Source organism: Urocitellus parryii, chromosome 4 (assembly GCF_045843805.1).
Source record: "Urocitellus parryii isolate mUroPar1 chromosome 4, mUroPar1.hap1, whole genome shotgun sequence".
In the NCBI taxonomy this organism is placed as follows: domain Eukaryota; kingdom Metazoa; phylum Chordata; class Mammalia; order Rodentia; family Sciuridae; genus Urocitellus; species Urocitellus parryii.
In genome coordinates, this window is record NC_135534.1 from 20,919,496 (window position 1) to 20,946,865 (window position 27,370).

Consider the following 27,370-nt stretch of genomic DNA (forward strand, 5'->3'; position numbering starts at 1 on the left):
TTTGAGGGAATGGTCTTCTAATATAAGTAAATGGCAATTGATCTGAGTTCGTGGCTTTGTGTTTTATTTGTTAGTACTGTGGATTAAAGCCAGGGCCTCACAAATGCTAGGCAAGCACTCTGTCATGAGCTATAACCCCAACCCTTTATATATATATATATATGTGTGTGTGTGTGTGTGTGTGTGTGTGTGTGTATGTGTGTATGTTGTACCGGGGATTGAACCTAAGGGTGCTTTACCACTGAACTACATCTTTAGCCTTGGCTGGTTGGTTGGTTTTTATTGGATATGGGGGATTGAACTCTGGGGTACTAGGCAAGCAAGCCACATCTCCAGCCCTATTTTGTATTTTATTTAGAGACAGGATCTTACTGAGTTGCTTAGTGCCTTGCTTTTGCTGAGGCTGGCTTTGAACTCATGATCCTCCTACCTCAGCTTCCCAAGCTACTGGGATTATAGGTGTACACCACTGTACTGGCTTCCAACCAAATTGTTTATTTGGAGAAAAAGTCTCACTTAGTTGGTTAGGGCCTTGCTAAATTGCTGGGGCTGGTCTTGAACTTAGAATCATCCTGCCTCAGTCTCCTGAGCTGCTAGGATTACAGGTGTGCACCACCATGCCCAGCCTCAGCCCTTTTTTAAAAATTTTATTTCAAGATAAGGTCTTGCTATATTGTCTAGGCTGTCCTTGAACTTGCAATACTCCTGCCTCAGCCTCCCAAGTAGCTGTGTATTTTTAAGAGGACATTAAAGGGCTGGGGTTGTGGCTCAGTGATAGAGCGCTCGCCTAGCACATGTGAGGCCCTGGGTTCGATCCTCAGCACCAAGTAAAAATGAATAAAGGTTACTTTGTTCAACTACAACTAAAAAATAAATGTAAAAAAAGAAAAAAAGAGGACATTAAAGACTATTTGAAGCTCCCATCTTTAGCATGTTTGCAGTAATTGGACTACACTATGAATGTGGTTCCTAAGGGAGACATCTAAACTCCAATCTCTTATTTACCCCTGAGTCAGAGTTAGATGCTAAATGGGTTTAAAAACCCAGTCTATTTTTTACCTTTATTTATTTATTTATTTATTTATCTGGTGCTGAGAATCAAACCCAGTGCATCACACATGCTAAGTGAGTGCTCTACTAGTGAGCCACAACCCCAGTCCCCGCAGTGTGTTTATTTTATTATTATCATTTTGTGTGTGCATGGTACTAGAGATTGAACCCAGGGGTGCTTAGTATTGAACTATATCCTGAACCTTTTTTTTTTTTAAAGAGAGAATTTTTTTTAATATTTAGTTTTTAGTTTTCGGCGGACACAACATCTTTGTTTGTATGTGGTGCTGAGGATCGAACCCGGGCCACACGCATACCAGGTGAGCGCGCTACCACTTGAGCCACATCCCCAGCCCCTATCCTGAATCTTCTTTATTTTTTTATTTCAAGACAGGGTTTCTTTAAGCTGATAAGGCTGGTCTTGAACTTGGGATCCTTCTGCCTCAGCTTCTCAGGTTTACTGGAATTACATGTGTGCACCATGCACCAGGCTCTATGTTTCTTATGACCATATCTATTTGGTCATTCCATTTTGAAATTTCTCATACAGAAAAAAAGATTTAGGGAATAAAGAGGGCGGTAGAACATCTTAAAAGGGAGATTAAAAGGAAAGAGTTACTTGGTTTGAAATAAATTCTGGAGTTGGACCTTAGATATTTTGTATGGAGAATAATGGACAGAATTTCTGAGGAAACAATCCCCTAGCAAGTCTTATTCTAAAATTACACTGACATAAAAATAACCTGATTGGAATAATGAAAGTGTGAACTAGATTCACACATTGGTGCCTTTGCTGGGACAAAAAAGATTTTCCTGAGGATTGTCTTGTTCCCAGTTCCTCAGTCATTCACCATGTGATACTTCTGAATTGTCCTCTTGGATCCTTTCCTACCTGCCTTTGGCAGTGTTAATCTGGTGATTTTTGAAGTAAAGAAATGAACAGCTGATGACAGAAGAAATTTGGAAATAAATTGAAGATGACTCATTCTCAAGATTAAAAACAATTATGGATTATTATCTGCTGTTTATTTCCACTCCAAATGTTCTTTCCCATCATTATCCTTCTCTATGTAGAGTGGGTACATTTGGCAGCAGGTTGTACTTCATACATACAGGGATATCATTGAGGTGGGAGTAAACAATGAAGAGGTAATGGAAACTAGTTCTATTTATTGTACAATAGAGGTGCCCTGTTATATATTTTTTCTTTGTAAAATTTACTCGTAAGCCGGGTGCAGTAGCAGGGGCCTGTAATCCTAAATCCTAGTAACTCAGAAAACCAGGCAGGAGAATAACAAATTTAAGGCCAGCTTGGGCAACTCAGCTCTAAAAAATAAAAAACTGGGGATGTGGCTTAGTTGTATAGTGTCCCAGAGTTCATTTTCTAATGAACTGAAAAAAGAAAAAGAAAAAATGGGCTAGCCATTTACCTCAGTGGTACAGCACTTATCTAACATGCACAAGGAGCTGGTTCCATCCCTAGTACTTAAAAAAAAAAAAAAATTGTGACCCCACCCCTCAGCTTGCTTTGTCTTTCTAATAAAGCAGTGTTTTGACTCACAGTCTTTCCTTAGTCTCTGGAAATGGGTGTTTTTGCCATAAAGCTTTTGTTCTATTACGCATGTGGAATCTAGGAAAGGGTTACTGCCAACCACATATTATAATCAGCAAGGTGGAGTGTGATCAAAGAAAATGCCCCGCATTTTAACCTTACATAACTAAATGGAAGAAATACTGGGGTTTTTCACAACTCACTAGATGGTGGCATGAAGCCTGAGTGGGAGGGACAGTCTTGGAGAGATTTCAAAAGCAATTTCAAGTCTATTTTCTTGCACACCAAAGACAATCTCTATGCACTGAACTGACTGAACTTGACTGGCAGTTTTTTTCCCCAGGAATCATTTTATTTCCTAATGATTCCACAAGACAACTCATCAAATGTACACCTTTAGCTGGGCATGGGGGTGAATGCTGTAATCCCAACAGCTTGGGAGGATGAGACAGAGGATGGCAAATGCAAAGCCAACCTCAGCAACTTAGCAAGGGTGTTTTTGCCATAAAGTTTTTGTTGTATTATGCATATGGCATCTAGGAAAGGGTTACTGCCAACCACATATTATAATCAGCAAGGTGGAGTGTGATCAAGGAAAATGCCCTGCATTTTAACCTTACATAACTATGTGTAAGAAATACTGGGATTTGGGCTGGGGCTGAGGCTCAGTGGTAGAGCGCTAGCCTGGCACGTGTGAGGTACTGAGTTCGATCCTCAGCACCACATAAAAATAAAAAGGATTATGTCCACCTACAACTAAAAATACACACACACACACACACACACACACACACACACACACACACACCCTACAGAGAAATACTGCAGTTTTTCACAGCTTAACTCACTAGATGGTGGCATGAAGCCTGAGTGGGAGCCATAGCGGCATGAAGCCTAAGCAATTTTACAAGGCCCAGGCTGGGGATGTGGATCAGTGGTTAAGCACCCCTGGATTCAATCCCTGGTACTCCACGCCCCAACAAATGTTCACTTTTAATATCAGTTCAACCTGGACTTTATTTATTTATTTATTTGGTACTGGGGATTGAACTCAGGGGCACTTGACCACCAAGCCACATCCCCAGCCCTATTTTGTATTTTATTTAGAGACAGGGTTTCATTGAGTTGCTTAGCTCCTGGCTTTTGCTGAGGCTCACTTTGAACTCCTCTTGCCTCAGTCTCCCAAACTTCTGGGATTACAGATGTGCCTTACCATGCCCTGCTCAACCTGGATTTTTATAGGTTAGAAATTTTTTTCAGTCCATAGTTACACTGTCCCTAAAATGATCTAGGGGAGGGATTGGGCTTGTGTTGTTGTTTTGTTTGTTTGTTGTATTGGGGATTGAAACCAGGGTCACTCTACTACTCTACCACTGAGTTACATTCCCAGTCCTTTTTTATTTTTCATTCTGAGACAGGGTTTCACTAAGTTGCCCAAGCTGACCTCAAACTTATGATCCTCTTGCTTCAGCCTCCAGAGGTTTACAGGTTCCAGGTCCATAGGTGGTTTTATTTTTTTTAAGTTTATTTATTATTATTATTTTATATCTTTTTTTATTTGTTTATTTTTATGTGGTGCTGGGGACTGTACCCAGGGCCTCACGCATGCGAGGCAAGCCCTCTACCACTGAGCTAAGGCCCCAGCCCCAGTTTATTTATCATTTTTTAGAAATACATAACAGCAGAGTGTATTTTGATATACACTCTGGAGTATAACATTCTAATTAGGATCCCTGTCTTGTGTACATGATATGGAGTTTCACTGTGGTGTATACATATATGTACATAGGAAAATAGGGTGTTTTTTTATAATTGATTGAGAAGGCTTCTCCCCTTGAGTTCCTTTGTGTGGATTTTTATCCTCTTCCTGGCATGGTTTTAGGAAAGTATCCAGAATTTTGCCTATCTTATGCCAGCCTCATTTTTCCATAGAAAACTCTGTCTGGCTAGCATAGGAGTTTTTCAGATTTGCCCTTAAATGTTTCAAGACCACAAGGTTCTACCTTAAATCAAGGGGAAATAACACATGATTGGAGCCTCACTAGTTTACCAATTCTAAATTATAAAAATGAGGGACCATAGACATATTCTTGGTTTAAATGAAAAGAACAAGAGTTGATTTTGAGACTAGCTTCAGCAGTTTAGCAAGACTCTCTCTCAAAATTTTTGGGGAAAAATGAGCCAGACATGGTGGTGCATGCCTTGTGATCCCAGTGGCTGGGGGAGACTGAGGCAGGAGGACCATAAGTTCCAGGCCAGCTTTGGCAACTTAGTGAGACCCTGTCTCAAAAAAATTAAATTTGGAAAAGGATTGGGAATGTTGCTTAGTGGAAAGGAACTCTTGGGTTCAATCCCCAGTACCAAATAACAGAGGCTAAACAAGTAATAGACACTTAATAATAAGTTTCTATTTGTTTTTGGTGTTGCTTGCCTCTGGGGCAAAGTATTGAGCAAAGGGTCTCATGCATGTTTAGCATGCAGCCTACACTGGGCCACATAGTAAGATTTTTATCCCTATCTTACACAAACTGAAAATAACTCAAACACTGGGCTTAGTGTCACTGTCCCTGGCAATGGTATAGATAAGAGGACAAGAAAATAAGACATCAAAAGATCTTACATTGGGCTGGGGTTGTGGCTCAGTGGTAGAGCACTCGCCTAGCATGCGTGAGGCACTGGGTTTGATCCTCAGCACCACATAAAGTAACAAAGACATTAATAATAATAATAATAATAATAATAAAAGATCTTACATTGAGCTGTACGTGATTTCGAAAACCTGTAATCCTAGCAGCTTGGGAGGCTGAGACAGGAGGATCTGAATTGAAAGCCAGCCTCAGCAACTAAGTGAGACCCTGACTAAGGGCTAAGCAACTCAGTGAGTCCCTGACTCTAAATAAAATACAAAAAAGGAGATGTGGCTCAGTGGTTGAGCACCCCTGAGTTCAATCCCTGGTACCCCCCCCCAAAAAAAATCTTACAATGAGTATGTATGTGTCCTCATGGCTCATTTTGCTCTCTAGGTCACATCAAGATTTTACAAATTGTAGTTATGAGAGATAATGGACTCAGAGTTGACTTCATTCATTATAAGAATGGTAGTACAGCTGGGTTGTGATGGGCATACCAGTAATACCATCTACCATGGAGACTGAGGCAGGGAGATGACAAGTTTGAGACCAGCCTCAGCAACTTAGTGAGACCCTATCTCAAAGTAAAAAATTAAAAGGTGTGGATATGTAGCTCAGGGGTAGAGTGCCCTTGGGATCAACACCCAGTAATGCAAATAATTAAGTAAAAATAAGTTTGTTTTCAAAAATTGTAGGAATTAGTACTACCTCTATGGAAATCAGTATGGAAGACTAGGCTTCTCAGTATTTATCCTAAAGAACTGAAGTCACCATACTACAATGATAGAAACTGTTTATAGCAGCACAATTCACAATAGCCACACTAGGGAACCAGACTAGGTGTCCGTCAACAGATGAATGGATAAAGAAAATGCGGTATATACACAATGGAGTTTTATTCAGGCAGAGAGAAAAATGAAATTACATCATTTGCAGGAAAATAGATGGAACTAGAGACCGCTATGTTAAGCTAAATATCTAGATAAGTCAAACCCAGAAGATTAAGTCCCTATGTTTTCTCTCATATGTAGAAGCTGAGAGGAAAAAGAAAGGAAAAGTGGAAGCAGATCTCATGAAAATCAAAGGGAGATCAATAGAGAAAAGGAGCCAAGGGATGGGATGTGTGGAGAGAGGGGGTAGTACTGGGGAGTGGTATTGGTGGAATTATATTGTTATATTGTATATTGTATGCATGTAGGAATATGAAACAACAAATCCCATCACTATGTTCTGTCAGGAGCTGCTCTGGACAGGAGCTATGTACACACTTTTAAGTCCTGAGTAAAGAGGTGCAGAACTGGTATTGAACCCATTTCAATGCAACTGGACCTTACCTCCACTGGGATAAGACAGGTGTGCAGCTCCAGGAGTGGGCGTCACCTGATGGGGTTGGATTACACCCACTTGTTTGTTGTAACCCTACCCTCATTTGAATGGCTTCTCTCCAATAAAAGGATAAAAGGCTTGCTCCTTCTCTTTCTTGCCTGCCTTGGCCCCCTTGTGGGAGCTGTGGCTGAGGAACAGCAGTCACTGAACCCAAAGAAAAGGTACTTTCTGTGTCTGTGTCTTTATTTAGTTAGCCCAAATTCATTTGTAGTGACCCTAATTGATTTAGTCATGTGTCTCGATGATAATGTACCAATAAAAAAATGTGGAAAAAAAGGTCCAAAATTCTACCTTACCTGAAAGCTGGGGACTTCAATCCTAACACATAAAATTCACAGTTCTATTTTTCATGACTATGCCCTAAGACTCCCTTAGAATCATCAAATTTGAGTGATGAGATCTCTCAGTAGTAAATAGAAAAGTAGACCTCGGAAATCATAGTAACCACATTGACGGTACCAACTGAGCTATATCTCCGGTCCCCTTTGTCATTCTAGAGCCTTAAACTGTCCATATATTTCAGGCTGGGGTTGTGGCTTAGAGGTAGAGCATTCCCCTAGTATGCATGAGGCACTGGGTTTGATCCTCAGTACCACATAAAAATAAAACAAAGATATTGTGTCCACCTATAACTAAAATATATATATATATAAAATGTCCATGCATTTCAAGCTGTATTGATAAATTCCATCACCGGAAACTTATCCTATATAAATAATCACAAAGAAGGAAGCACCTCATTCATTTTTCTCTTTCTTTCTTTTCTTTTCTTTCTTTTTTTTTTTTGGTACTGGGGATTGAATTCAGGGGCACTCAACCACTGAGCCACATCCCCAGCCCTTTTGTATTTCATTTAGAGACAGACAGGGTCTCACTGAGTTGCTTAGCACCTCACTTTTGCTGAGGCTGGCTTTGAACTGGAGATTCTCCTGTCTCAGCCTCCCAAACCACTGGGATTATGGGATTACAGGTGTGGCGTGCACCACCGCACCTGGCTCCGCTCATATTATTCTTATGCCAGTAGTTTTCTGCCATTCTGGGATCTCTCCTCTTTCCTTCTACTTTTATCATTCCAGCCCCAAGTGCATACATTATCCCCCACATAGCATGAGGAGAATAGGCTACAAAAGAACCCATTCGAATTGCAAAGATAAAATCTATAATTGGGGCTGGGGTTGTGGCTTCGTGCTGGAGTGCTTTCCTGGCACGAGTGGGACACTGGGTTCCATCCTCCCCATCAAACAGAAATGAATGAATGGAATGGAGGTATTGTGTCCATCTACAGCTAAAAATCTTTTTTTTTAAAAATCTATAATTGGCTTGTTTTTCCCGCTCAAGGCCTACCCCCTCTTCCTGTACCTCTTTAGTAGGATGACTCAAGAACTGTTACAGAGTTGTCTCACCCTAGTTCAAGCCTGGTTTTACCATTATAGAGGTAGTTTCTCAGAATACAGAGCCAAGATAAGGAACAGAGTCTCCTCCTTAATCCTTAATTTAGACAATTTTCCAAGCCAACATCCTTCAATCCTCTTTTCCTCATATAGATTTTACAAATTCATTCCATGTGATTGACAGTGGCAAGTAACCTTTTTTTTTGGTGGTGGTGATGGTGGTACTGGGAATTAAAAAGAAGGGCACTCTACCACTGAGTTCATCCCCAGCCCTTTATATTTTTTATTTTGAAACTGGGTCTCACTAAGTTGCCCAGTCAGGTTTCAAACTTGAGATCCTTCTGCCTCAACCTCCTAAATCACTGGAATTACAGGTACACTCCATCACACCTGACTGGCAAGGTACATTTATTTATTTATTTATTTATTCTGGGAATTGATCCCGGACATGCTCTACCACTGAGCTACATCTGCAGCCCTATTTATTTATTTATTAAATTTCAAGGCAAGGTCTCTCTAAGTTGCTTAAAGCCTCACTAAATTGTTGAAGTTGGCCTTGAACTTGTGATCCACCTGCTTCAGTCTACTAAATTGCTGGGATTACAGGTGTGCGCCATCATCTGGTGTCAGCGGACCTTTTAACTCTTACTTTTCTAGTATGACGTCAACTCCATGAAAAAACGAGAGCTAGCTTGGCTTTCTTATTTCCCCTGAAAGGTGTTCATCCCCATCTTAAATCGGGGTGGGGTGGGGGAGGTCCTGTTTTTCATTGGGCCTCCCCAGTGTGTCTGCAGTAGTTTATTGTTACACTGAAGCTTAAATCCACACTTGAAAGAGTTCCCTAAAGGAGACTGAGCCAGGTGTGGTCACATAGGCCTGTAATCCCACAGATTTGGGAGGCTGAAGCAGGAGGCACACAAATTCAAAGCCAACCTCAGCAACTTGGCAAGGCCCTAAGCAATTTAGCAAGACCCTGTACCAAAATAAAAAATAAAAAGTGCTGGAGATGTGGTTAAGTGGTAAAGTGCCCCTGTGTTAAATCTCCAGTAACTTCCCCCTCCAAAATAAGATCTTATCATAAATAATAAGGTTACAACTGCCTCTTTTCAACAGCAGCAATACCTATTACACAGGAAATATTTAGAAGCAACATATAGATTCAACAATGGGGAACATGGTCAGTATATCCTCTCAATGGAATGTTGTGCAATCGCTGAAAACAATTACTATAGCCTTTATTTTTTTAAAAAATATTTATTTATTAGTTATTGGCGTACACAACATCTTTGTTTGTATGTGGTGCTAAGGATCGAACCCGGGCAGCACGCATGCCAGGCGAGCGCGCTACCGCTTGAGCCATATCCCCAGCCCCTTTTTTTTTTTTTAAATATTTATTAGCCTTTATTTTTATTTCCTTCTTAAGTCCAGTGCCTCACATGTACCCTACCACTGAACTACAGTCCTAGCCCATTTAAAATTTTATTTTGAGACAGGAACTGGCTAAATTGCCCAGGCTGTCCTCAAATTTACCATCCTCCTGCCTCAGCCTCCTGAGTGGCTGGGATTACAGGCATGTGCTGCTATGCCCAGCCTATTAAAGACTTTCTTTCTTTCTTTCTTTTTTTTTTTTTTAAAAAAAACCCCTTATTTTATTTATGTATGGTACTGAGAATCAAACCCAGTACCTCATACATTCTAGGCAAGTACCCTACCTCTGAGCTACAATCCCAGCCCTTGGGGTAATGACTTTTTGTGGTGCTGGGGATTGAACCCAGGGCCTTATGCATGGAAGACAAACACCCTACCAATTGAGCTATATCCCCAGCCCTGCTATAATGACTTTTGACAAGTGTGCTAAAACCATACTGTAAGGAAATGACTCTCTCTCTTAAAAATAAATAAATAAATAAATAAATAAATAAATAAATAAATAAATAAATATAATTGTAGGTGAACACAATACCTTTATTTCATTTTTACGTGGTGCTGAGTATCGAACCCAGTGCATCCTGTGTGCCAGGCAAGCATTCTACCACTGAGCCACAACCTCAGCCCCTTATTAAAACCTTTAATAGGGAAATTATATGATGCAAAACACACAGTTGTATCTCTGCTTGAATTAAGCTTTTGAAAATTTGGTGTAGAAACCAGGTGGGTGCGGTGGCAAATACCTCTCCCAGTGATGGGGGTGGGTAAACCAAGGAGGATTGTAAACTCAAGGCCAGCCTCACCAATTCAGTGAGACCCTCCCTGTCTCAAAAAAAAAAAAAAAAAAATAGGATTGGGATATAACTAAATGGTAAAAGTGCCCATGGGTTCAATCCCAAGTACCAAATTTGGTACTACAACTCCAGTTCTTTATATTATTTTGAGAGAGGGACTTGCTAAATTGTTAAAGCTGGTCTCGAGTTTGCAATCCTCCTGCCTCTGCCTCCTCTGGAGTGTTTGGGATTACAGGCACCACCATGCTGAGCAAAATTTTGTGTTTTGGAAGCATGTTTTCAAGATCTTTCTTTTCTTTTCTTTAGATTTTCTTAAATGTTGCTATAATGTTTATTTTAAAAGCTTTTAAAACTATGACAGAAAATAAAAGCTTGAGTGGATGCTAATCCATAATGGGGGGAGGACATGGAAAAAATGGAGAAGCTTTGGGCAAAGGAGCGATAGGGGCAGGAAAGATGGTGGAATGAGATGTACATCATTACCCTAGGTACATGTATGACTGCACATACGGTTCGACACTACATTGTGTACAACCAGAGAAATGAAAAGTTTTGTTGCAATTGTGTACAATGAATCAAAATGCATTCTGCTGTCATATACCTAATTAAAATAAATAAATTAATTAATAATAAAAAAAGGAAAAGCTTTGTTTCTTGTCCACATGAATGGCATATTGTGGATTTTTAATTTTTTTTAATATCTATTTTTTTGTTATCGGCAGACACAACATCTTTGTATGTGGTGCTAAGATCAGACCCGGGCCACATGCTTGCCAGGGCACCACATGCTTGCCAGGGGAGTGCGCTAATGCTTGAGCCACATCCCCAGCCCTTTTTTTTTTTTTTTAAACTGGGCACTTAACTACTGAGCCACAACTCTAGTCCTTTTTTTTTTTTTTTTTTTTTTTGGAATAGGGTCTCATTAAATTGCTCAGGGCCTCGTTGAGAGTCTGAGGTTGGCTTTGAACTTGTGATCCTTTTGCCTCAGTCTCCTTAGTCACTGGGATTACAGGTGTGTGCCACTATGTCCATCTATGGATGGTTGATCTTATAACATGGGTTGTTTTTTAAACATTTTCACTGACTTAAAGGAGGTTTATATATTTACTTATTTTTGTGGTGCATGGGATAGAACCCAGGCCTTGTGCATGCGAGGTAAGTAACTTGCTACAGAGCTACCTCCCCAGCCTTAGAAGGAGATTTTTAAAAAGTCATAGTAAATTCTGAATGAGGTTAATATTTTAAGAAGCACTCTTTGACTTAGAATATAAATTATTAAAAGGCTTGGATTAAAAAAACCTAAAGGCTTGGATTATCTTTTTTTCCTTCTTTTTACCCTTCTTCTGTGCGTCTCCTCCCTAGTTAGGAGGAGGTAGGTTTAGATGCTTATTGCTTATACTTGGTAACCCATACAATACTTGTGTTTTATTGGATTTTACCTGGAATGGGCATACAATTCATACTTGTGCTGAGCATATTCATTTGTTCCACTGGCCTAGCTTGCATCACTAGCACCCCCCACCCAAAAAGGAAAAAAAAAAAAGACAGGAAAAAGGAAAAGCCAGTGGAGTGAAGAAAATGCGAATCAGGTTTTGAACTTGTGATCATCATCTAAGAAACACACAGTTTTAGGCCTTTGGAAGAAAATATGCACACCGTGTACCCTTTTCCCCCTGCCTTAAGGTCAGAATACATAACCCTGGGTTTTCCCATGTTCTCTTGGCTTTGCTTGTAAGAGCTAAATTGGAACTTTAATAGCGACTGTTGACTTTGTTCCTCAGTCTCATATTTCATTCACCTCACTGTTAGGAAACTTATGTTAAAAGAGGTGAAGTGGTTTTCTCAGTTGGGATAAGTAGCGAAGTCCATAAGGTAGTCGCTGAACTAGACAACAATGTTATTGTGCTATGAGTTGATCTTAAGGCACGCTCACACAAAACTCCATTCTCAAAACAACTTAAATAGCAGGCAGCCACTAGGAAATGGCAGAAGCGCCGACTACGCTAAAGTTTATGATCTGGGTTTGTTTACTTATGCCTTGGACAGGAGCCGGACCTTGAGCAAGGGTTGCGATGCTTTTCGACACTCTACTATAGCTCCTTGAACGATTGCTCGGGTCTCTTCCTTTGATGTCTGGGGTGTTCGTGCATTCGGTGATCTTTTGCGCCGTCTTCTTGCTTGATGTCTCCTGAGCAGCGGCGGTGGCGCCAGGTCGAGGGCTGAGTTACCCTCGAGGCCCTGGGCTCGGGCCGCTTTCTCCCGCCGGTCTGTAGAGCGGACCTCTTGCTTCCTTCCTGCCTCTTCAGTCCTTCTTTCTGTGGCTCAGTCCGCCCGCTGGGCTGCAAGCCGAGCTCTTGCCTGCCTTGCAGGTAGGCCCGGGAGGAGCCTGGGAGGCCTGGCCCGGCATCCTTCCGCCGCGGGGTTGAGAAGACCTTGGCGCTGGCGGGTGGGCGAGCCGGCCAGCCTCCGAGACACTACCTGAGGAGAGGCTGCCAGGCTGTGTTCGGGGGCGCGACCGGAGGGCTGTTGAGACTTGAGGGAGAAGCCGGAAGGAGGGAGAGGTGCTGGGGCTGCCCGGCAGGGGATGTTGGGTCTAGGGCGGGTGTCGGCACCCCTAGAGTGTTGGGGGAAAATAGCTTTCCAGGAACCGGTAGAGCTGTGTGTGTTTTGACCCGCCTCCTTCTCTCCCACCTAAGGCTCCGGGTGTCATGACTCAATTGCACTGGGGACCCCCACTGAGTCTAGCCTTTGAAGGGACCTTGGAGTAGGTTAGTGGCTCCTGAAACTAGGCCTTCAGGCTCTTCTGAACCTAATGTCAAGTTATTCCCCGTCTGTTCCCCCCCCCCCCCCGCAAGGAAACTGAGCCTGAGGTCTGAGACCTGATTTTTTTTCCCCCTGTATCCCCGACGGGTCATTAAATGCTCAGTAAGTCACTTTTTGTCATTTACCCGTTTTCTTTTTTTCATCTTCCCATTTTAACAGTCACTTTTGGCTCATAGTGATTTGTCTGCCTGTGACCACTTTTTACTAGGAATATAGATTCTGTCACTGGAGGCTTCGGAAGTTAAGGGAACTATGTGATCTTCTGGCTGGTTTTGTGTTTTCAACATCTGTATCATTTTAGCGGGAGTAGCGATGACAGTTTCTTTCTGTTTCTTGATAAATAATTTTGTTTGCCCCTCCAGTTTGCCAACTCGTTATTACTGATTTCTTCTCTTTAACCTGTTGTCCGGAAAAATTTCAGCTACGGTTAGTGTCCTACAGAGGATGCTTAAAACTTAAAGAGTTCAGACACTTCGTAGGCAACTTGTCTTGTTGGGGTCTGCTTTCTAGGAAGTATCCAAAAGAATCCCAAAGGGTTTCTTTTGCAACAGTTTTGTCACATTTGATCAGTGGTTTAGTTTCCTGTGTATACCTGAGTTGAAAAGACCGTGTATAAAAATAATTTCATTATTGAGATACTTAAGTGGAAGTTTAACGTGCTGTGAATACCATTATTCCCTTTTTCCCCCAACTTGGAAACTTTAGGGACTAAGTGTTCTTATTTAATTTTCATTGGACTTAGTACCACAATCCTAATCTGTATTACTTATTTATTGAAAAAAAAATCAGCCTAGAGGTCCTACGTTGGATAAGTTTCCATAATATTTAGCATCTGGTGGAGAATGTCTTTAAGATTAGAGTATGGAATAAATTCCTAGTTTTTGGATAGAAACTATGTAGGTCTGTGTTTCTTTGAAGTTCTAGGATTCTCTTCTGAGTTTTGGAAAGACTACTGTTTCTCTAACTTTGTTTGTTTGTGTGTGTATGTGTTTTTTTTTTTTTTCAATAAGATCTATTATGTTTTGTGTTCCAGGCCTCATGTCTCACATATGCTAGGCAAGGACTCTACCACTGAGCTACTATACCCCTAGCCCTGGGATCAGTGGGATTTTATTTATTTATTTAAAATATGTTCTTAGTTGTCAATGGACTTTTATTTGTTTATATGCGACGCTGAGAATCAAACCCAGTGTCTCACATATGCTATGGTAGCTCTCTACTACTGAGACACAACCCCAGCTGGATCAGTGAGATTTAAATGAAGGGCCTTTGCTCATAAGCAATTTCCTAGTTACCAGAACTGCAGTGTTCCCAATAAAAGGTTAATGAAGAGCCATCAGACACCCCCTTTTTTTGGTATGGGGGTGGCATGGAGGAGGAGTTGAACCCATGGATGCTTAACCACTGAGCTACATCCCCAGGCCCTTTTATTTTTTGAGACAATGTCTTGCTAAGGTGCTTAGGGCCTCGCTGGGTTGTTAAGGCTTCCTTGAATTTTCAATCTTCCTGCCTCAGCCTTGTGAGTTGCTAGGATTATAGGTGTGCACCACTATGCCCAGCATCCACCAGACTATCTTTAAGGAGAATCTCGATTGGGAAATTAAGCTAAGAATGTGAATTCTCTGAAAAAGTATTTTTATGGTAGAAAAGAATGTATATCAGAGGAAAGAATTTAGAGAAAGAACTGTCATTATCCGATGGGGATTGATAGATTCTGCATAGAATTTAGAGTTATAAGTAGTATCTCAGAGGCTCCTAATGAATGCTAAATAATAAATGGAGATTACTATTGAATGACACTTAGAAATGTTAGGAACATTTTGTTTTGTTTTTGTAGGAAATAATTGGCAGAGGTTTAAGTTGACTTGAAGTAGAGTAGAAATTCAGTAGAGGTGGAGTGGGAGGTTAATAGATAGGGATAGACCTTCTTATCCACTTCTTTGCTTTGAAATAGAAGATTACACAAATTTTGCTTGGTTGATATATATTATATTTTTTTGAAGGGGGGATTTAACCCAGGGGTGCTTTATCATTGAGCTATATCTCCAGTCCTTTTTTTAAATATTTATTTTTTAGTTTTTGGTTGATACAATATCTATTTTGTTTTTATGTGGTGAGGAGGATCAAACCCAGTGCCTCATGCATGCCTGGTGGGAGTGCGCTACCACTTGAGCCACATCCCCAGCGCCCCCTAGTCCTTTTTAATTTTGAATTTGAGACATAGTCTCACTAAATTGCCAAAGATCTCACTAAGTTACTAAGACGGGCCTCAACTTGTGATCCTCTTGCCTCAGGTCAGTCTCCCCATTCACTGGGATTCCAGTACTTGGTTGAATCTTGTGTGGTTCTATAAAATTCATATTGGGCTTTTTTTTTTTTTTTTTTTGGTTTCGTTTTCCAGAAATGTTTAGGTTCAGATTGTGGTAACAGAGGTCTTGGGGATTATTAAACGTGTGAACTTCTTTGAATGTATTCTAGAATTTAGCCTGGAACAGAGTTGATGAAACAACTGTTTTTATGGTAATGGGGATTGAACTGAGATTTGCTTTACCATTGAGCTATACTCTCTATACACCCCAGCCCTTTTTTTTTTTTTTTTTTTTGGGTACCCAGGATTGAACTTGGGCATGTGATCACTGAACCACATCCCAGCCCTATTTTGTATTTTATTTAGAGACAGGGTCTTACTGAGTTGTTTTAGTGCCCCAGCCTTCAGAGCTGCTGGGATTACAGGCACAGGCCACCAAGCCCCGCTCGAGCCCTTTTTATTTTCTACTTTGAGACAGGGTCTGTCAAAATTTCCCAGTCTGCCTTAGAATTTACAATCCTCTTGCCTCAGCTTCCTGAGTATCTTGAATTCTGTGTATTAGGCTGGTTATTTTTTTTATTAATATAGCAATAACCATCAATAACTACTTTTTTTTTTTTTGTATTGGGGATTGAACCAGGGGCATTTTACCAATGAGCTGTTCATCCTCAGTCCTTTTTATTTCTTATTTGAGACAGAGTCTCCTTAAATGGCTGAGGTTGGCCTTGAACTTTTGATTTTTCTGCATCTCCCTCCTGAACTGGGATTACAGGCTAATAACTTACATTTCAACATTATATAATTTTCAATGTGTTTTTTTTTGCAGGGGGTGGGTACTGGGCATTGAACTCAGGGGCACTCGACCACTGAGCCACCTCGCTAGCCCTATTTTGTATTTAATTTTTTTTTTTTTTGTAGTTGTAATGGACAGAATGCCTTTATTTTATTTGTTTATTTATTTATTTTTCTGTGGTGCTGAGGATCAGACCCAGTGCTTTACATATGCTAGGCAAGTGCTCTGCCACTGTGCTACAGCCCAGCTCCCTATTTTGAATTTTATTTAGAGACAGAGTCTCACTGAGTTGCTTAACGCCTCACTTTTTTTTGCTGAGGCTGGCTTTGGACTCTCAGTCCTCCTGCTTCAGCCTCCTGGAGCCACTGGCATTACAGGCCTGTGCCACCACACCTAGCTCAGTGTGTTTTAGGAAGCTTATTTTTATTCGTTTGATCATGTTCCTTTGTGCAGTTTGTGAATATTGAATCCAAATATTTTATTATCTTCAGTTTCTTCTTGAATGTTGACAGTTTAGGTCAACAGTTTATCTCACTCTTAAAAGTTTTGTTTTTAACACATTTTTGCTAAGACATATCTCAGCCTTGATAGAGTTATTTTGGAATGAGATGTACTTTTTTTGTCCAGTGGTTTGGTTTACCAACCCCCCATCCCCAAAATAGAACAAATTTAAGTTTCATTAATCCTGGTCATTTTTGCTTCTTTCTCCAATTGTTCCTCATAAATCCAGAGAGAGCTTTCAGTTTCTTGTCATTATTTCTGTTTTTACATTATTATTATGATATAGCCTGTCTTACTGTTTAGGAGTAATTTATGTTTGATCTTTTTAAGTCCTTTCTCTCCAAGCTAATTTAAAGAGCTATTTTTTCTTTTCAAAAAGTTAAGATTAGTTACTAATAGGTAAGAATTTTGGGATCAGTTATTGTCAGAATTATATTTATGTGCCCAGTAGTGTGTGGCAATCTGCCAATGTAGTGTGGTGAGAAGAAAATAGATTAGGGAATCAGGAGACCTGAGTTTAAGCCCGGAGCTTACCAGTTTACTAGTTGAGAAATCTTGTACAAATTATTTAAGGAGGCTGTAGGGAAGGTTACTGCCCTTGATGGGGCATTTATTGTGTCATATTCTTTACATGTGTTATACTTATTTAATACTACAAAGCCCTTTAGGATAGATATTATTTTCCCCATGGAGGTACTATTTTTTCTTCCTCTATACTGAAGCTTAGGGAGAGTGAATAATTTGACCAAGAGACCAGTTCTGGTCATATCCCAACGGTACATAGCAGATTCATATCTAAGACTTTTTTTTTTTTTTTTTTTTTTTTTTTGGTGCTAAGGATTAGAGTTTATATTAGAAGAATCGGAAGGAGAATATATCTATTATTAAGCTTCTGTTGAAAAACACTGGGGAAAGTTTCTTTAAAAAGATGAAGTGCAAGGTAGAGTACTTGCTTAGCAAGCACAGCGCCCTGGATTCAATCCCTAGCACACAAAAACAAAACAAACACCAAAATCTAAAAATGTTCTTCAGATATTATCTATCTTAGAGCAGCTATCAGCTTGTTATGAAGGTTCTTAGGCACCTTTCTACTTTCAAGGCAGCCATGTGTCAGACAATCTTGAGGATAGAGGTGAACAAAGGTTAAAACCAGCCCTAGGGGTGCTGGGGTTGTGGCTCAGTAGTAGAGCTCGCCTAGTATGTGGGAGGCGCTGGGTTCCATCCTCAGCACCACATAAAAATAAATAAATAAATAATTATTGTGTCCAACTACAACTAAAAAAAAGAAAAAACCCAGCCCTGGATGTGTTTACTACATGTCTGTGGAGAGGAGTAGTGCTTGTAAATATTAGTGAAAGGCAGGAGTTTTAGATGCTGCATGTTTACTTAGGATGAGACTCAGGATATTTACACATTCTCTTTTAGTAAGTCTTGACTTATGTGTCTACAGATGAGTGTAAGTGTTAACTCTAACTCTCTGACTTGTTCTGTCTCTTCCTCTGCTTTAAGGTTCGTTAATTTCTGCTTTTTTACTTTAATTTTTGCCTTTTTTCATTGTGTATTGTTCTTGTATTGTTTTTTTGGCCCTGTTGAGGTTTCTTTCTAGTATTCCCTTTTATACCTTTTGGAACTTTCTTTTCTTTTCTTTTTTTTTTTTTTTTTTTTTTGGTACTGGGGATTGAACCCAGGGGTACTTAGCCACTGAGGGACATCCCCCAGCCCTTTTTATTTTTTATTTTGGGACAGGGTGTTGCTAAATTATTAGAGCCTCAATAAATTGTTGAGGCTCTGGCTTTGAACTCCCAATCCTTCTGCTTCAGCCTCCTGAGTTGCTGGAATCACAGGCATGCACCACCACATTCAGCCTTTGGGCTTCTGCTTCTTTTTCTTTTTTTCACTGTGCTGGAGATTGATCCCATGGCCTCACATATGATAGGGAAGTACTCTTACTGAGCTACTTCCAGAGCCTGTGATGCTGTTTGTTTTCTTTTTTTGGTACTGGGGGCTCACATACTAGGGGCACTTTAACACTGAAGTACTGCACCCCCACCCTTTTTATTTATTTATTTATTTATTTATTTATAGAGAGAGTGAAAGAGAGAGGTGGGGGGGGAGAGGGAGAGAGAGAGAGAGAGAGAGAGAGAGAGAGAGAGAGAGAGAGAGAATATCTTAATATTTATGTTTTAGTTTTGGCGGACACAACATCTTTGTTTGTATGTGGTGCTGAGGATCGAACCCGGGCCGCACGCATGCCAGGTGAGCGCGCTACCGCTTGAGCCACATCCCCAGCCCACCCTTTTTATTTTTTATTTTGAGTTAGGGTCTCACTAAGTTGCTTTGGCCTTGCTAAGCTGCTGAAGCTGGCCTTGAATTTGTGATCCTCCTGCCTTAGTTTCTGGAGTTCCTGGGATTACAGGCATCCTTCACCCCACTTGCTTTGTGGAACTGTTGCTTGATTATGATTATGTTTCAGCCCTTGCCTTTTCAAGTTTTTGTTTTTTTTCTTTTTTGGTACTGGGGATTGAACCCAAGAATGCTTAACTACTGAGCCACATCCCAGCCCTTTTTTATTTTTAATTTTGAGACAAGTTCTCACTAAGTTGCTGAGGCTGACTTTGAGCTTGTGATCCTCTTGCTTCAGCCTCTAGAGTTGCTGGGATTACAGGTGTGCAACACTGCACTTGGCTACCTTTTCTTTTTTTTTTTAAATTAACTTTTTATATTAGTGCATTATAATTATAAATAGTAGTAGGATACATTGTTTCATTTTCATAAATACACCTAATTCGGTCTGTTTCATTATCCAGTACATTGCCTTCCCTTTTTCCTCCTCTGCTCTGATCCCCTTTCTCTACTGATCTCCTTTCAAATTTCATGAGGTCTTTCCCTATCCTTTATTTTTCTCTCTCTTTTTTTTTTCCTCTCTGGCTTCTACATATGAGAAAAAACATAGGACTCTAGTCTGGCTTATTTCGCTTAATATAAAGCTCTTAAGTTCCATCCATTTTTCTTCAGAAACATTAATGTCATTCTTTATGGCTGAATAAAACTCCATTGTAGCCAGGTGTGGTTGGTCACAACTATAATTCCAGTGGCTCAGGAGGCTGATACAGAAGGATTGCAAGTTTGAGGCCAGCTTCAGCAATTTAGCAAAACTCTAAGCAACTTAGGAGAGACCCTGCGTCACAATAAAAAAAAAAAAAAAAAAAAAACCCAAAAACTATATTGTGTGTATTTATCACATTTTCTTTATCTGTTCATCTGTTGATGGACATCTAGGCTGGTTCCATGTCTGGTTCTATAACTTGCCTATTGTGAGTTGCACTGTAATAAATATGAGTATGCATGTATGCATGTAAGCTGACCTGAATCTTTTAAATTATTTTTTTGGTGGTACTAGAGATTTAACTTAGGGCCTCACGCATTCTAGGCAGGTGCTGTATCATTGAGCCATGTCCCAGCCTTAACTTGAATTATTTTGGATATGTTTTCAGACTTGTTTTTTCATCTAGAAATGTTTTTTGAAGGCTCAATTAGATTCTGGGATACAAGGTACATATGGGTGTTATTACACTTATGGAGTTTATTCTAGTAGGGAATATAGTTGGCCAGGAATCAGGTAAATACTGATATGTAGGCAGAAGCAACTGCTCTGAAGGCAACAAATAAGGACTAACAGAGGCTTAAGGGAAAGAGGCAGGTACTAGGTGTTCACGGGGGTTGGAGCCTCCAGTCATGGATCCATAATCCTCCTGAAAAGTTACAATCATGACATCGTGATTCTGTAAATTAAAGTTCCTCTGCCACCATCAACATGAAAATCTTCATTTAAGATTGGTACATGTAGTATTTGTCTGATCCTTATTATAAGATGACATTGAATTTGGCATTTTAAAGGATATATATGATATAAATATTCAGTATGCTTAACTAATTTTTTATTCTTTTGGGGGGTGGGGGGAGTACTGGGGATTGAACTCAGGGGCACTCGACCACTGAGCCACATCCCCAGCCCTTTTTTTTTTTTTTTGTATTTCATTTAGTTATAGGGTCTCACTGAGTTGAGGTTGCTACCTTGAGGTTGCTGAGGCTGGCTTTGAACTTGTGATCCTCCTGCCTCAGCTTCCTAAGCTGCTGGGATTACAGATGTGCGCCACTGCACCTGGCTGGTTTTTAACTTTTACTTTAATGTGAATTTAATTAGTTTTCATTTATTATTTTTTTCCAAATTAAATTTCTTTGAAAGTTGAGTTCAACATATTTGGATATTAGATATTTGCCTTCAGGTGCATCTGCAGCAGGGAATAAATAATCTGAAGTACTTATGAGCCTTATATTTAGGGGACTGACTTAGGAGAATTGTGAAATTGAGAGAAGGAAAAGTGTGGGCCATTGTTGAGTATATATAAAATGATATCTACTATTTTGTTTGGTACCTTTCTTTCAAGAAATTAAAAAGTGTCTTGCGAACAATTTTTACTACTCCTTATTGGAATTGTGCTTTTATCTGTAGAATGAACTGAGGCAAGTTTAACATTTCATGTTTTAATCATTTCTTTATTACTGCCCCCAGCATAGAACATGCATTCTATCATGAACCAAAATTACTGTGTTAGATGTGCATATGTGCGTATGTGCTTATGTGATATAATAAAGTATCTAATTTTTTGGGGGGGGATGAATCCAGGGGTGCTTATTTTTTTATTTTTTATGTAGTGCTGAGGATCAAGCTCAATCCTCACAGGTGCTAGGCAAGCACTCTACCACTGAGCCACAACACTAGCTTCGGGTGCTTTACCACTGAATCATATCCCTATTCTTTTTAAATTTTAATTTTGAGACAGGGGCCTGGGAATACAATATAGCTCAGTTGGTAGAGTGCTTGGCTTGCATGCACAGGGCCCTGGGTTCAATCTCCAGCACTATCAAAAAAAAAAAAAAAAATTTTTTTTTTTTTTTTTTTTTTTTGAGAAGGGGCATACTAAATTTCTGAAGCTGGCCTGAAACTTGTAACAATTCTGCCTCAGACTCCTGAATTGCTGGGTTTTCAGGTGTGCATTACCATGTCCCCTAATTTTGCTGAATTGGAGAGGATTAATACGCTTGTTTGGTTTGGGGAGTGAAATTGACTATTTCAGTCTTACCGATCAGTGAAAATAGGGCAGAAAATGTCTGTTTCCTAACTCTAGAATAATAAATAGCATAGCAGCACTGAATCTGGGACCAAATAGTCTGGGTGGGTTCCAATCCCAGTACCACTACTTACTTACTGGCTCTGCAACTTCTGTGAGTTACTTAACCTGTCTTTCTCTTCAGCTGTTAAATATCATATGGTTGTGAGAATTAAATGAATTAATACATGTAGAACCTTTAGAATAGCACTATATATGCCAGCTGTTTTTCATTTTTTATTTTTAAAAATGATGTATATTTTAGTTGTAGGTGGACACAATACCCTTATTTTATTTTTATATGGTATTGAGGATCAACCCAGTGCCTCATGTATGGTTTGCAAGCACGCTCTACCACCGAACCACAACCCCAGCCCCATGCCAGCTTTTATTATCATTACTATTATTAGTATAACAAAGTAAAGATGTGTTCTTCAAAAGAAGAAATAATATTGATACTTGGATTGAAATATAGGTGCTTTTGAGAAAACTTTAATAGGGAAGAGGAAGGTAAAACAAAATAGTTATCCTTCCTTTCCCTTAGTGCCCTTTACATTAAAAGGATGAGTTTTTTTATTTTTTTTTAGTTTTAAACAAGTCTTGCTAACTTGCAGAGGCCGGTCTTGAACTTGCAATGCTCCAGCCTCAGCCTCGTGAGTTGCTGGGATGACAGGCATGTGCCACTGTACCCACCAGAAGGATGAGTCTTTACTGGTGTAAGAAGCCCTGAAAACAACAGTGACTGAAACAGAGTTCCAAATATAAGATAGATAACACATTTTTGTAAGATATTTTAGCAAAACAGGCCAGAGTCATTTTAGGATTAGAAGAACATTTCTTTGCAAAACAGGTAGAAAATAGCTAACCATCTGATTTTGCCATCTTTTTGAACTGATTGGTGTTTAAGAGCTTTGGAAATTGACTAAATGAATGGAAAAGCATGATATTTAGGGAAAAAGTCAAGGCTAACAAATCTCCTTGGGTAAAATTCTGGAAAAATAAGCAATTGGGCATTGTGGCACTACAAGTAATCTCAGTTGCTGCTCCCCTTCCCCCATTGAGGATTGAATCCAGGGACAGTTTACCACTGAGCTACATTCCTAGTCCTTTTTATTTTTTATTTTGAGACTGTTTCATTAGGTTGCCAAAGCTGACTTCAAACTTCAGTCCCAAAGTTGCTGAGGCATGGCTAATCCAGCTACTTGGGAGGCTGAGACAGGAGGATCACAAGATTTTTTTTTTTCTTTTTCTTTTTGTACTAGGGGTTTAACCTTGGGGTGCTTTACCACTGTGCTATATCCTCAGCCTTTTTTAATTTTTAATTTTGAGACAGGTTCTCACTAAGTTGCTGAGGGCCTCACTAAATTAGTGAGGCTGTTCTCGAACTTGTGATCCTCCTGTCTCAGCCTTCTAAATCACTGGGTTTTTTTTACAGGCATGTGCCACCATGCCCAGTTTGCTTCTTTGTTTAAATTGGAGTGGGAATTGAATCCAGCATGCTTTACCACTGAGCTAAACCCCCCAATCCCTTTAATTTTTTTTTTTTTTTTTTTAATTTTGAGACAGGGTCTCATAAAGTTGCTTATGCCTTGCTAAGGTGCTGAGGCTGGCCTTGAACTTGGGATCCTTTTTCCTCTGTTTTCTGATTCTGGGATTACAGGTATGTGCCACCATGCCTGGTTTATTTTTTAATTATTTTATTGTTTGCAGTATTGAGGTTTGAACCCAGGGATGATCTACAGCTGAGTTAGATCCATAATTCATTTTATTTTTTAGATAGCATATTGCTAGGTTTGCCCAGATTGGCCTTAAATGTAGAATCTTCCTGCCTCAGCTAGAGTAGCAGGGTCATGGGTATATGCCACCATACCCAGGTTTTTATAGATTTTGAATGTCATGACTTAATTTATGCTTTTTTTTCCCCTCTTCATACTGAGGATTGAACCCAGAACCTTACACAAGGTGGGTCAGCTCTCTGCCACTGAGTTAAAACCCAGCCCTTTTAAAAATTCTAATTTTGGCCCGGTAAAGTGGCGCACCCCTGTAATCCCACGATTTGGAAGGCTGAGGCAGTAGGATCGTGAGTTCAGAGCCAGCCTCAGCAATTTATCAAGGCCCTAAGCAACTCAATGAGACCCTGTCTCAAAATAAAACATCAAGGGGCTGGGGATGTGGTTCAAGCGGTAGCGCGCTCACCTGGCATGCGTGCGGCCCGGGTTCGATCCTCAGCACCACATACAAACAAAGATGTTGTGTCTGCCGAGAACTAAAAAATAAATATTAAAATTCTCTCTTTAAAAAAAATAAAATAAAACATCAAAAAAATTAATTTTGAATTGGGCATGGTTGCCCATCCCTCAAATCCCAGTGACACTGGGGGCTGAGACAGGAAGATTGCAAATTCAAGGACAAGCTCAATAAATTATGGGGACCCTCAGCAACATAGTGAGACCTTCAAATTAAAAGGAATGGGATTGTAGCTCAGTGGCCTCTGGGTTAGATCCCCAGTATTTAAAAAGAAAAAAAATTATTTTGAGATGGGGATCTTGCTGGATTGCCCAGGCTAGCCTTGAACTCTTGGGGTCAAGTATTCCTCCTACCTCAGGCTTCCAAGTAGTTAGCTGAATTACAGGCATATGCCTCCATTCCCAGGCTAACTTATGCTTTTAAAACATTACTCTGGGGGCTGGGACTGTAGCTCAGTGGCAGAGTGTTTGCCTAGCATGCACGAGGCACTGGGTTTGATCCTCAGTATCACATAAAAATAAAAATAAACAACTCCCCCCCCCACACACACACACACAAAAATTACCCTGACTGAATTGTGAGGAGTGTTTTAGAAAGAGAAGAAATGGGGGAAGTATAGTTAGTATGCATTTCAGTTGTCCATGCAAAAGATAATGATAGTCTGGATTAGGTTGTAGGCCAGCAAGATGGAGAGAGATACAAGATTCAGTAGATAATTTAGAATTAGGACAGACTTAATGATTGATTGGTCATGTGGGAGGAGGGTAGTGTCAAAGTATGATTCCATATTTCTAGCATGAGCATCTGGATAGACGACAGTGCTATTTCTGAGATGGAAACCATTGGAGGAATAGCAGATTTTGATTAGAGTTGGGGAGTGGAATGAATACCTCAATACAAGTGGAGACATCAAGGAAGCAGTCTTTTGGCTGATGCTCGGAAGTTGAGCTAGACAGAAGTCTGGGTGGTTTTGGTATATAGATGGTATTTACAACTAAAGAAAATGCATGTGCTCAAATAGTAGGATGAGGACAGTGCCCCAGAACAAGTTCTAAGGAATTTAAGAGAGGAATTTAAGAGAACAATCTGAGAGATTGTGTTACAATCTTTTAAGAAGGAAGTGATTGCCGATCGTGCTGGCACACACCTGTAATCCCAGACCAGGGAGTCTGAGGCGCTGAGGCAGAAGGGTCACAAATTTGAGGCCAGCTTTAACAACTTAGAGGCTCTAAGCAAATTAATGAGACCCTGTCTCAAAATAAAAAATAAAAAGGGCTATCATATGGCTCAGTGTTAATGTGTCTCTGTGTTCAATCCCCAGAACCCCCCCCAAAAAAGGAAGTGCTCCCTGAACATGGGGTACAATGGCACAGACTTTTTTTTTTAAGGTTAGCTAAGGACCTTCAGGGTACTAAGAATATAACCCAGGGGTGCGGTACTCTATGCCACTGAACTACATCCCCAGTCCTTTCTTATGTTTGTTTGTTTGTTTATTTAGGTATCCGGGATTGAACTCGGGGGCACTCAACCACTGAGCCACATTGCCAGCCCTATTTTGTATTTTATTTAGAGACAGGGTCTCACTGAGTTGCTTAGCACCTTGCTTTTGCTGAGGCTGGCTTTGAATTTATGATCCTCCTGCCTCAGCCTCCCAAGCCGTTGGGATTAAAGGTATGCTCCACCATGCCCAGCATGTTTTATTTTGATAAAGGGTTTCTCTAAATTGCTCATGCTGGTCTCAAGCTTGCAGTCCTCCTGTTTCGGTCTTCCGGGTTGCTGGGATTACTGGAAACTTTGCTATCATCAGTTTTTCTTTTTTCACTTACCTACTGAAAAAATCTTTGTATCTTGTTTTATTGGCTTTTATTTTTCCATCCATATCTTTTTTTTTTTAAATATTTATTTCTTTTTAGTTATTGGCGGACACAACATCTTTGTATGTGGTGCTGAGGATCGAACCCGGGCCGCACGCATGCCAGAGGAGCGCACTACCGCTTGAGCCACATCCCCAGCCCCATCCCTATCTTTATTATTATTATTATTTTTTTTAAAGAGAGAGTGAGAGAGGAGAGAGAGAGAGAGAGAGAGAGAGAGAGAGAGAGAGAGAGAGAGAGAGAGAGAGAAAGAATTTTTTAATATTTATTTTTTAGTTTTCGGCGGACACAACATCTTTGTTTATATGTGGTGCTGAGGATCGAACCCGGGCCGCACGCGTGCCAGGCGAGCGCGATACGCTTGAGCCACATCCCCAGCCCAATCTCTTTATTCATTCACTCATTTATTGGCTCCTTATTCCATTTAACAAACTATATAACTGTGACAATGCTCTATATTTTATTTTATTTCCTTATATTTTGGGGGGGGCTAAGGATTGTACCCATGAGCATTTTACTGCTGCATTGTATCCCAGCCCTTTTTATTTTTTATTTTGAGACAGGGCTTTGCTACATTATTGAAGCTGACCTTGAATTTGAAATCCTCCTGTCTCAGACCCTGAGTTGCTGGGATTACAGTTGTGTGCCACTGCACCCAGCTTTATGTTTGGTTCTATTTTGTTTTCCATTTATTGCTTAGAGTCTGATTAGCTTTATTTTTATTTATTTTTTTCTGATTGGCTTTATTAAGATAATATTAAACATTTGGTCTTCAGTCCTGTCTAAAAAAAAATTTTTTTTGGCACTTGGGATTGAACTCAGGGCTGCTTAACCATTGAACAACATTCCCAATATCCCCTTTCTAAAAAACTTTTTTAATAATTTTGAGACATGGTGGGGGGGTGGGGCCTCAGTTTTCCAGCATTTTCCTAGGACAGGGGAGGCCTGGGTTCAATCCTCAGCATCACACAAAACGAATAAATAAATTAAAGGTTAATTAAAAACAAAAATTTTTGAAACAGGATCTCAGTAAGTTAATTAGGGCTTTGCTAAAATTCTGAAGCTTACCTCAAACTTTTTTTTTAATATTTTTTTTTAGTTGTCGTTGGACACAATACCTTTATTTTTACTTGTTTTTATTTTTATGTGGTGCTGAGGATTGAACCCAGCACCTCGCATGTGGTAGGCAAGCGCTCTACTGCTAAGCCACAACTCAGCCCTTACCTCAAACTTCTAATCCTCCTGAGTAGGCGGGATTATAGTTGTTCACCACAATGCCTAGCTTCTAAAATTTTATAAAACTTTCCTGTGGAGTGCTAAACATTTTGTGGACATAAACCCCATTAGTTCTAGCATTTTAAAAAATACCCTTATTTTATTTATTTATTTTTATGTGGTGCTGAAGATCCATCCCAGTGCTTC

General features: G+C 40.0%; 1 protein-coding gene across 9 annotated transcripts in view; it reads left to right on the forward strand.

The window, feature by feature from the left end:
- The first annotated feature begins 12,082 nt into the window (after positions 1–12,082).
- The window catches only part of Ambra1 (autophagy and beclin 1 regulator 1), a 188,699-nt gene continuing 173,411 nt past the window's right edge, over positions 12,083–27,370 (forward strand). For 8 of the 9 annotated variants that reach the window (XM_026399088.2, XM_026399090.2, XM_026399089.2 and 5 more), the window contains exon 1: positions 12,411–12,600. The gene's annotated coding sequence lies outside the window, so the exon portion shown is untranslated. Of the gene's footprint in view, positions 12,104–12,410; positions 12,601–27,370 lie in introns of those variants that run through there. The other variant, XM_077798123.1, reaches the window with a different exon arrangement.